Genomic DNA, 12,759 nt, shown 5'->3' with positions numbered 1-12,759 from the left:
AACTCAACCTCTTCTTTCCATTTTTCCTGCTCTGTTTTTGAAGCAAGAAGGCAATGTGCCGGCATAATGATCTCCCAAGTCAATCCTCCTGAGATTCTGTACCTCACAACTCAATGCGACCGCATTACATGGTACATTATACACAACATTTACATTCAGAAGTCTGTCTCGAATCCCAGAGGTCTGGTCCCCACAGCAGAATTATCTGGAAAATTCGTGCTGAATCCCTTCAGTATTCTGAATTATCTAGGTATTAGATATGTCGGCATAATTGGGCAAGTATACAAATGCCACCTAAAGGGAAATAAGCAAAGCCTGTTTGTTCAGAGCCTGCTATAGCCAGGGAGCCACCACCACACACGTGACATGTGAACTCAGACAGAATGGTCTTACAGTGGTAGGAAAGAGAAGGCTTCAGGTCTGCCCTGATCAGGGTCCGTTGGCCTGGGGGAGCTGTAAGTGGGCTCACTAGAAGAGGTGCAGCCTATGGGACTAATTGGGGTGCCTATTTGGCTTTCTCCATTTGGTCCTAAGTTGGAAGTGGAGGTAAAAATTAGGAAAGCTGGCTATTGATCAAGTCCTGGCTCTTTGGGGCCAATTACTATAAGAGGTATCATTTGACTTCCTCAAATGGTTACAAATAGTGGGGTGGTTTCATGGACTTGTTGCCATAGATTGTGGAGCAGAATTCTCTTTCTATGTATAGTTTGGTCATTTTCCATTTGTATATTCAGTCTCCCATAATTAGGTAACTTCCTGTAGGCCTGTCGCTGGTTTTCCTTTTGCCATGAAGAACATGAGTATTTCAAAGAAGTCAGTTTCATTGGACCTAATACAGCCTTCTTTCTAGTCCTGCATCTACCGTGCCCCCAGCGGTTTAGTTAATGGCCCCCTTACTCTGCAGCCTGACTTCAGTGACATCATATTAGTCACAGCTGTTCCCTCACAGGTGGAGCCTTCATTCACTCATTCACTCAACAAATATTTATTATTATTTAGTTACTACTATGTGCCAGGTTCCAGGTGTCGAGATACACAAGTGAATGAGACGAACAAGATTCCTGCTTTCATTCTAAAGGGCGATGGAGATGATAAATAGGCAAGAAAAATAGATAATGGGATAACTAACAAAAAACAGTGAGATTGTGGAAGTGCTATGCAGAGGTCTCCGAGGAGACATTTCAGCTGAAGTCTGGAGGACAGGGGTCCAGCTCTTCAAAGATGAGAAGGAAGAACATTGCAAGCAGAAGGACGTGTTGGGCTAAAAGTTCATGGACGGGAAGAAGCTGACATGTTCAGGGACGTGAACATTCTGCGTGGCTGTCGCTTAGTGATCTAGGGACAGCGGTAATAGGGAAACAGAATAAGCAAGTACCTGAGCATGTGTGGCTTTTCAACAAGATAAAGAGATTTTTTTAAAATGCTTAGTACAATAGAGGCATTGAAGGGTTTTAAATGGCAAAGAAATAGCATTCCACTTACAGCTTTTTAAGGATTACCCAGAGTTCTGGGTGGAGAATAATTGCAGGGTATCAAGAATAAAAGTAAGAAGAGCAGTTTAGAGACTGGCAAGGGCAGTGGTGGCTTAGACTAGGGTCATAGCAGTAGAGGCAGAGAAGCCAGTGGTCAGGGACATCTTAGAGAAAAGTGGAGCCACAGGACTTGCTAGAAGGTAGGGCATGCAGATTGAAGGAAGGAGAGGGACCTGAGATTTGGGTTTGAGCAATTAGGTGGATACTGGTAACACTGAATAAGGTAGGGAAGGCATGGGGTCCAGAGGAGGGAGGGAAGGACTCTGTCTGGGCCAAGCTAACATTCCCGTATGTTGCTCTGGAGTGCACATCAGAGGAAAGCAATTTAAAGCTATGACCGCGTGGTTAAGAACAGTGCTGGTCTCAGAAGGCTCCCCGGCAGCTTGGAAGGGAGCTTCATCTCCTGTGGCTGAAAGGCAAACGTGGCTGAACACCGAGCCTTGACTCAGACACTGCGGTGGCAATAATGCCTCCATGCCTCCTAGGTGACATGGAGAGTCCTGTGGGACGTGGGTGTCTGCAAAGACACAGACGGAGCTGACAGCTCGGACCACCACAGTCCCGTAGCTTCTTGACAGGGGAGGCAGCTCCTCCCAGCCTCCTCTCCTCCTTCAACTCACCCTTCTCTGAATAAAAGGCCTTCAGTCCTGCACCCGGGGCGTTTGCTTCCCAAGCAGACTCCCCTTCTCCTCAGGCCTCCACCACCACCCCCTCCCATCGCCTCCGGACCAGTGACAAAGGTCAGCCCAGTTGGAGAGGCAGAAACCGTGCTCCATGTGGAGGAAGCCTCCCCAGTCATATAACCTTCCCAGCAGGGGCAGGGGGAGCTTGAGGACGGATTTCAAGGGCATTAGGTGGAAGGAAAAAAACACTGGATTCAAACAAGCTGATTTCACTGACATAGGTACACTGACCCAAAAGTTACGGTTAAGGGTTCTGGCTGATCACAACCTGTAATCAGCAATGGCCTGAATGCGTAAGATCAAAATGCCAGAACTTCAGTAAGGTCTGTGGAGGAGTGAATCTCAAGGCTCAGTAAATGGGTAATGCTGGGACAGCCCCATTAGGTGCCCTCCACTCAGATGCTTCCTAAGTATCTAAGTATGTTCCCCAAGGGGAAGGCCCAGAGGACAGTCTCTTCACCAAGGAATTAGGACATGCAGGGATGCGAGGGGCACATGCACTGCTGGAGGCCTCAAGGTGGCTGTCTTCTCAAGGCTGTAAAGGGTGGTGGGGGGTGACGCAGTAGATGCCGTTTTCCTGATCTCAGTGGCACTAACGGGGTCCTGCCCTGATATACGCCATGCAATAGGACGTAGCTACCAGAGACTAACAGGGCAGTTGCTATCACAGGCCACACTGATAAAATGGTCATCAGAGAGTTTTACTGTGTGATGATGACTAATTAACTGTGGTGTCCCTACATATAATATAGATGAGCTATTCTACCAAGGTTGCTTGACATATAAGAGAAAAAATATTTGAGGTCTGATATGCAGAAACCTAACTTAAGTTGCCAGGATGGGGATCCCCAACCCTTTAGCCAGGTCCCAGAATTAAACCTGTCCCCAGACTCAGCGCCCCTTGACTGAGGAGGAGGCCAGGTCCCTTTGAATTTGCATCCTGCAACACGGCTGTATGTATTTACCATGTAACCTGTATACCAGAAACTCATACCAAGCCTTCAGCCAGTGATCTGAGGCCACTGACCAGGGCGTTTGTATACTGGAAAAGGAGAGCTAGTTACCTGGGGTTATTGATGCTGGCTCTGAACTAATGCTGATCCTCCGAGACTCAGAATGTCATCAAGGGACATTTGTCAAGGAGGGGCCCACGGAGGTGACACAACAGATGGAGTCTTTGCCTAAGATCTTCATGTTACATGGAGATCAGCTAACAGATGAAATCTCAGCCCTACTCATCTTACAGTGTGCCCATGCAGACTCATTCTGGGGTTATTTCACTGTTCCCATAGAGTATAATAAAAATAGAAATACTATGGAAAAGGCAGGTTCCATGCATTATTTCCTTCCATTGATGTAAGGCTATTATCTTAGAAAGAACCAGGTGGAAGCTCTTGCAGCTGACCTTTCTCTATCCCCAAGATAGTAAAGCAAAATCAATATTGCAACCTTAGAGAAACTGCAGAGAATAGGATCTCCACCACCAAAGACTTGAGAAATGCAGACGTAGCAACTCCTTTCAAACCCTCAATAAACTTTCCCAGGTCTTGGTATGAAAGCCAGATGGGTTCTAAAGAATGGCAATAGACTATTGAAAACTTAATTATGTTGTTGCTACAATCACAGTTGCAAATCTAGATAAGGTGTATTTACTAGAACAAATGAATTGCCATCCCTGATATCAGATACACAGCTACTGGCATGGCTGATGCTTTATTTTCCATTTCATTCAGCCAGAGAAATCAGCAGCTGTTTGCATTTACATGTCAGTGTTCACAATACACTTTTACAGGATTTCCCCAGAGCTGTAACAACTTGCTTTGTCATAATTGTCCTGATATCCCACAGAACACAACATGATTATTCAGCATCGATGTCACTTAATAACATTATGCTAGTTAGAATTGGTAACCATGGAATAATGAATGTCTCAGGTGCCTTAGTAAAACAAATACATGCTGAAACATAAGTGTTAAACCCTGCAAAAGTCCAAGGTCCTGCAACATTGGGGAAGTTTATAAGGGTCCAGAGCATGTTGGGACATCCCTTATAAAGCAGCAGTCTACTTGTTATACTTACACCATGCAATGGTGGCTAATGTTTTAAACTTCTGGGGAGTGTAAGTAATGTGACTTCTGCAGTGATGTAAGTTGCTGAGGGGATGTCTGAGTCCCCTGGTTGGGATGCTAAGGGGGGAAAGGGGACAGATCGTGCTATCATCTATTTCCTTTTCCAGGTCTGCCATCCATGGTTCTCCACGCTGCGTGCACCCACAGCAGTCTCATCTGTCTGTTGTACATCCAGCATGGTTTTCATGCCTCTGGTCTCCACTGATTGGGTTCCTCCAGCAGGAAATTTTAGGGCTGTAGTGAGTGAAGTCAGGATACTTATCCCCATGGCTTCTTCACACGAAGTTGCTTCAAGCTGGCTGCGTCCTGGACCAGAGACCACAACCCTCTCCAGACAGCCAGCTCTCCATGACTCTCCCCATGCGTACTGCTGTTCTCTCCACCCTCATCCCTCCTGGCCTCTGGGGCCAACTGTTCTTCGGTGGCTGACCCCTGCTCAGACCTTGCACTACCGCACACCCGCCCACACATTTGTAATAAAGCCTTCCCAAAATATCCTAATCTGAATGAGCTCTCGCTTCTCATTGGGACCTTGTCGCATACAGTTGTAACTAACAACCCAGAGAAGGACATAGAAGCTGATAACAGTTATTTTGATGTAAAGTTGTCCTGGTAAGGTGTTTTGAAACCAAGTCCAGAGATTCTTTGATATTCCCTTTAAGAGGTAGAGCTAGATTCCCCTTCTTGGGTACGAGCTGGACCTCGGGACTTGCGTCTTCCTAATGGATGGAACAAGGTGGGAGTGACAGTGCACAGCTTCGGAGACAAGGTCGTCAAAGGCGCTGTGATTTCCTTCTTGATCTCTCGGATCACTGGCTCTGGGGGGAGCCAGCCGCCATGTCGTGAAGACACTGAAGACACCTTAAGGAGGCACATGTGACCAGGAACTGAGGCCTCCAGCCAACAACAATGGGGTCATTCAGCGGGGAAGGGGATCCCCCAGCCTCGGAGATGACACGGCTGACATCCTGACAGCAGCCGCACGAGGTGCTCTGACCTGACCCAGAAGCACCCCACTAAGCCACTTGAAATTTCTGACTTGCAGAAACAGTGAAATAATAAATGTTTATTGTTTCAAGCCACCAAGTTGGGAGTCATTTGTTATGCAGCAGTAGATAGCTGATATACTCAGATACAACTGAGATGATATATTAATAATAACACTGGTTAACGTTTATTGGGTGCTTCATATACATCACTTACTGTGCTAAATGTTTCATTTAATTTTCACAGCATTATCATTGTGAAGTAGGCATTATCATTAATCTCATTTTAAAGATTAGAGACCTGAGGTACACGGAAGGTAAATATCCTGCCCAAGGATGCAGCGTGCACTGTATTTCATGGATTATATGATGCACATTTTTTTCATATTTAATGTCTCTGAGTCAGGATGCCCCTTACAATCAATAATGTCTCATAAGTGCTAGCAACCAGGCAGCAGTTTGATATAACTGCAGTTGTGTGTACATGTGTGGCCTTGGTCAAAGCTATTCAATTGTTAGTGTTTCGGTTGAGTGACATGCCTTGAGCTTAACTGCTGCTTAAAATATCTTCAAAAGTGTGTTCTATGATTTGGAATTAAAATTAAAAGAGATTGTATACACAAAAAGACAAAAACAGAGCAGCAGATCATAAATTTTATACTTGAGAAGCAAGTATTTATGGCTGTTGGAATAACAAAAGTTCAATATTTTCTAGTAATAGAACTACCAAGTCCTTTACAAGACCTAAAAGTAGAGACAAGGTACCCATAAGCTCCTTTTCCTCTCAACTTCAGACAGTTGGGAGGAAGTTCTCAGGTCCTGTCCTCACCAGGAGCCGAGAAGAAGGAAATTACACGAGTCTTTCCCCCAGATCTTCCAGTGTCTGCAGATGGAGATCCTGTGCCTACACTCTGGGAAGAGTGCAAGTAACTGTTGGACTAACTCATCTCACTCCTTGAATGATATCCCCTAATGCTGGGGGAGGTGGGGGTCTCTACTCAGGCCCTGCCAGGAGGCCCAGGGAGCAGACTTCCTCGGGGGTACAGATCCAGCCAGGGCAGCATATCCCCACCTGTCCTTCCTAGGGCAGCCGGTGCCGACATCCAGGGCCAAAGCCGTGATTTTCATTAAATGACGAGGTTCATGTGCCAATGTTGAAATGTTAGATGTGGTGCAGGAGAGAAAAGGAAGGTCGCAGGCCAGTACCGCAGTTGAAAACAGGAGACTGGTCATGACCTTGGGTCACAAGGATTAGGGTGACAAGAGAGTTTGGCTGTGAAGATGGTCACAGAGAGGTGAGAGACGCTGCTCACCATGACCAGTCCGTGCCAGAAACAAAGCGAAGGACAGGGTTTCGGGTCGCTCTGCCCCGGGTGGTACTCCACCTTGACCACACAGTTGTCTGGGGTTTCCCTGCTTACCATGATCTGCCACAGACCAGAGAGAGACAAAACAGGGATAGACAGGCACAGCTGAGCCCATAACATGATTAATGTTAATTTGAGGGGAACACGTGGTTTCAGATAGGGGCAGGGCTGGGAACCTCAAAGCCAGAATGTGGACCTGCAGTAACTCACAGATTATTCCATTATTTTCCCAAGAGGCCTGAATGGAACTCAACAGCTCAGAAACTCTTTTTTCTACTGGAAAATGAATCAATACTCGATTCCGTTTTCTCTCTCAAGTTCTCCCTCCCTGCACACGCCTCCCCTTCCTTTGTTCTCCCTCCTTTTATTCATAGATACAACTGCCATTTCTTTATCACTTGTACGCTGGTGACCACTCCAGGCTGGTAAAATGTCCCTGCCCTCAGAGACCCTACAGGCTACAAGGAAAACAAGTGCTTATTTAGGTAAATACCGTCAAGGCAAAGAACAGATGACTCACCTCTTAGTGGAGGAGCACGTGGGGTAAACTGTGGGAAAACCTTAGTAACAACACTAATAACGAAGATCTTACGGTTGCCAGCTGAGAGATTGGCAGTTGGGACTGTAGGGCTTCAGCAGCCCAGTCGGGATGCGTAGAGAGAAGGAAAAGCAGAGAGAGAGACAAGCAAGAAACAGGGCAGGAAAGGTCTCTCCATCACTCCACCACCCGGCCTTCCACACCCACACCTCCCATTCTTTCTCCATGAGGAGGGCCGGACGCCGCCGACTGACTCCACGTTTCTTCACAGTCCTCACAGCTAAGGGCAGCCCTTTCCTCCCTGGCCTTTGTATCACTTTTTCCACTTTGTAGCAGCTTGAGCACTGGGGTGTGGACAGGCACGCGGGCTGCGTGTGCCCAGGCTCCAGAATGGCAGAGGTGGCCGCTGGGGAGGACTTAGGTTTCCAGACGGCACTGTCAGAGTGGACTTGAATTGGTTGTTAATGACTTTGACATTATTAGGCTAGACAGAAGGATGTCAATGTGAATCATTTTCAGTGTTATTCCATATTCATAATGGACTAAATATAGTCAGAGGAACGGGACTAGCGGGCACAGGCCCCCGGATGGTCTGAGAGGAGGATTCCTAGGATGAAGTTAAATGCCAGCCCTGCTTCTTTGTTCCCTGAGGTGCCCAAAAACCCATATCCCCACCCTCCAACCCAGAGATGAAACCGAGCAGCAGCGGTTAGATTTTCACCCTTATTTCCCAGTAGCTAAGTTCAAATAACAGTTCAGGAGGCCAGGCACTCTACTCCGATTTGTGGAGATGTAAAGAGTACATACCCAGCCAGGGGCAGCCAATCCCCACCCGCCCCTCCTAAGGCAGTCTCTGCCCGCGTCCAGGGCCAAGGCCTCGGGCCGTGATTTTCATTAAATGAGAAGGTTAATGTCTTCACTTACGTAAAGGAGAATATGGGGGAGGTTACAACTATGATTATAAATTAAGAAGCCTTTTCTGTATAACACTCTGAAAGGTGGAGGTAGAGAAGAAGAAAAATACAGGAAAATGGCCATTCGTCCACTCATAGAATTCAAAACTAAAAGCTCAACTGGTAATACCAAAGGTGCTACACGTCCTAGATTGCAAGTTCTGATGCATTAAATTTAGTGTTGGCTGTTTGCACACATGTCATTTAGCATTCAGTTCCTAATAAAGGCAAAAGAAAGCCCTTATTGATGTGGGTTTAATTTATGAAATTTGGGATTATAAAATAATACATGTTCAATATAAAATAACTGCAAAACAGCAAGGAATAAAATTACATTTACTCCACTATCATATATATTTGTATCTTTGTATCTTCAACTGTTTTCTGATTGGTATATATGTGTATATTATACTGTCTTGAGGTAATTAACTAAAAAATTATTCTGTGTAGGTGGTGTGATGTTTGTGTATATCATTTAAAGTTTATTATTTACCTGAGAGTTATCTAGAAGCTTTTTACTTAGCACATAAAATTTCATTATCAAGATCTGCCTCATAGAGTTTGATTAATCACTCTTATTGATTACAGAAGTAATTTTGGGGTGAGAAAATAAGTGGTGTTCAAGATGTGTGTGCTAGAATGTTCTATTATCAGCTTGGTTAAATCAAGAACTGTATGACCCACAGTCCCCCTGTGCATGATTCTGAGCTCCAGCTGCTAAGAGAAGAATTTGCGAGAGATTCAGGGGCTGGAAGTGATGCAGCAGCCATTACTCTCTGAAGTTCTTGGAAGTGTGATATTGTGGGACCTAAGCATTTAGTAAGAAATCCTAAGTTAGCATAAGCACAGCCATCTTAAAAAGCCTAGAAACCATTTCCTAAAGGTACGACTCAGGAGAGAATTAAAACCGGGTAGGACCTTGAAAAACAAGTTAGTCAATCATAAGCACAGACAGCAGTGACCTTTAGTCAGCTAACCTCAATCGGTTAATCATACATACCAAGCTTATCTTGCTAAAACCCACCCTAGCATTCTGAGAGTGATCTTATCTCACTGAACCCCCAGGATGTGGCGCCAGCCAACAATCCATGTGTCTATGGAAAAACCCTGTTACGTACTTGTGGAAAAATACTGTCCTCTTGGAAAATGCTGTAAAAACCTCTGGTTTTGGCTGCTCGGGGTCCTTGATGAAACCCGCTGCGTCGGGCTGACACTTGGACCCCAGCTAGCTGGTTCCTGAATAAATTCCTCTTGCTTGTTGCATCAAGAGATGCCTTCTGTGAGTGATTTGGGGCGGCGTCCTCCTTTGGGAGAATCCAACAATATGTTGACAAACAGAAACAGAGGTGCCTAGGAAGTTCCAGCTTGTCCTAGCTCCACTCCACTCCATGCCCAGCTTTTCTGCCTGACTGTTGGCCATGCCAACCAACCCAGCCCTCTCCAGCCTCTTGCAGCCAGACCCACAGAGGTAAGTACAGGAGTTAATGGCTTTCCTATCACCCCTCCACACGTTTCTCTCTACGTATTCCTATCTCGGCCCCCTAACATGCTTGGTTTTTTAGATTCCCCTGGAGGCCCTTACTTGTCCACCCAAACAGGCACCTCCTTCTCTGGCCCTCTAACCTCCCATGCCACCTCTCTACTTCTTAAACTCCTCCCATAAGTGTGTAAGGCACAATTCCTATTCATTCAAGTATTCTGCTTCCCTAACTAGATCCTGGGTGACAACTATTTATTCCAGATGTGTTTCTAGATTACCAGGATCTAAAGGATGGGAATATCTGACTTGACTGTATTTAAAGGTGTTAATGACCCTATTTCAATCAGTGGTAAATGGGGCTAGTAGTCCGTGGCATGCAGTAGCAAAACAGTTATTTAAATCATCATCTGGGGTCAAGTGCGCATAGAAGACAAAGCTTTGAGTGACCAAATAACTTATTCCATAGCACATTTTAGTGTAAATAAAGATAAAGAGTATATGGACTGTGAGGTGGATTGGTTGTACTGGAATATACTGGAGAATGTGCAGAAGGAAAGTGAGGAGCTTAAAGCTGTGAATTTACACATAAAGGTCCAGGCAAGTGACCACAGAACTCCTTTGGCTGTTTTTTGTAAAACAGTCACTGCAATTAATCTCTTATAGCTTTAGGCTGAGATACCTGAACACGAACCCAAAGTTTAATCTTGTAGGTAGCTGAATGACAATGCAAATTCAATTTATAAGCTTTCAGAATCTCTTACGTCAAAGATAGGGCATTAATTGGAAAGGATTAGTACACCAAAATTTGGAATAGGGATACATGGATAGATTCAGCTGAAGCTGAGGGCCCTGGACTCCCATTGCGCTGCCAAGACTTGTGTGTCACTGAGGCACAGCTTTCTCCCCTAAGGAGAGCGGACTTCCTTAAAGAGTTGGTGATGGCCTCTCTTGCAGGGAAATACTGATCCTTCTCGAGACCTATCCCTACAGTCACTAATTACTTTTAGAGCTATGTCCAGACTCAAGTCCCATCAGGTCCCCAAGGAGTCATTTTGAAGTGTGACTTACAAGGAGACAACACGGAGAATGAATTCAAAGTTGTCAATTATAAAGTGAAAAATCACGGACAACATATATGAGAAAGGAACCTAAGGGTTTGGAGCAGGATGGGAGGAATACAGTATTAGACCAAGACAAAGTTACTAACATGAGTTTAATGAACGAAAGTCTTGGATTCAATGTTGCAACCTGAGTAACTCGGAGAGGCTCTACCAGGGTGTTTGAAAACTGAGCTCCACATTTATGGTCTCTACAAGAGATGTACTTCAAATATAAATAAAAAGGTAGGTCAAAGGGAAAGTACTTCTTTAAAAGAAAGATACACCAAACAGTAAGCATAAGAAGCTGGCATAGATGTTACTATAAGGGAAAATAGATTTCAAAACAAAGAGTATTGCCCAAAATAAAGAGAAATGTTTACTAATGATAAAGATTGTTTCAACAGGAAGACTAAAGAACTGTAACTTTGTGTGAACATAATAGCAGAGCTTAAAAATACATAAAGCAAAACATGACAGGCTGAAATCAATTAATCTTAGGGATCTTTGCATCACTGTCAGTAATGGATTGAACAGGTGAGTGAAAAATCTATAAGGCTGTGAAGATACAAATGACACTATTTAACTACCTTCACTTTATAGATATTTATGCAATAGTACACCAACATGAAGAATGGAATATGCATTTTTTGAAAAAAATATAGATCACATTCTGAGTCACAAATGTCCCAATACATCTCAATACACGAAATCTTGCAGAGTATTTCTTACAGTAAATTAAGTTAGAAATTAATAACAAAAAATATCTCAAAATATTTTTTAAATAAATAATATTTTATCTCAAGAAGCTATAAAAGGAAAAGAAAATGAAGACCACAGGGGCGTAAAAATATATGGGTAGAAGTCATTAAACAGGAAAAAATAATAGAGGAAATTGACAAAATCAATAATCAGTGTTTTGAAAAGGTTAATGAAATTGATAAGCTGACTGATGATTGATCAGGAGAAAAAGAGAGAAAACACAAATTACCAACGTTAGGAATGAAAGCAGGGACATTACTACAGATTTCTCAGATACTAAAAGTAAAATAAGGTGAAATTTCATACTAATAAATTTAACAACTTAGATGAGATAGACAGTTTCATGATAAAACACAACTTACAAAAACTGACATGAAAGTGTAAATAGTCATATCTATTTTGAAAACTGAATTGATAAGAAAATAGTTTCCTAAAAAGAAAACTCCATGCTCAGATGCTTTCTCCAGTCAATTCTATCAAATGTATAGAGGAAGAAATAGTAACAATCTTTGAAAACCTTTTTAAAAAACTCCACAAATTCTTCAGAAGGCCAATATAACCTTAAATCAAAATCTGACAAGATATCATAAGAGAAGAAACTTATGGGTCAGTATCTGTTATTACATGAATACAAAGCAATGCTTAAGAAAAAGTAGTAAATCTCTTCAAGACCAAGTGAAATGTAGACCAGAAATGCAATGTTCATTTAATAACTAAAAATCAACCAAAATAATTCATCACAGTAACAGAATAAAAGAGAAAAATATATCATCACCTCAAAAAAGGTAGGGAAAATTGTCAAACTTCAATATCCATTTATGGTTTTTAAAATTCTCAGAATAGGAATACAAGAAAGCCTCCTCAACCTGATAAAAGGCATCTGTGAAGAACACATGCAATAATTTCTTAGTGGTGATAATGGTGATATTTCAAATATTTTTCTTTGAAGATTGGGAACAAGGTAAGGATGTTTTGTCTTACCACTTCTGGCATTACTTAGTGCTATAAGACGGGGAAAAAAGTATAAAATTTGGAAAGGAAGTAGTAAAATATTCACAGATGAAACAAGTTTTTAAATAGAAAACTTTATGAATCTTAAGAAAAAAGCTACTAGACTTAACAAGTGGAATTACAGAGGTCACAGGGTACAAGGTCAACATAAAACACCAGCAAAGAAATGGAAAATGAAACTTTAAACATTCTATTTACAACAGCATCAGTAAACATAAAAA

This window comes from Manis javanica, chromosome 14, assembly GCF_040802235.1.
Source record: "Manis javanica isolate MJ-LG chromosome 14, MJ_LKY, whole genome shotgun sequence".
NCBI lineage: Eukaryota > Metazoa > Chordata > Mammalia > Pholidota > Manidae > Manis > Manis javanica.
This window is presented reverse-complemented; position numbering follows the sequence as displayed.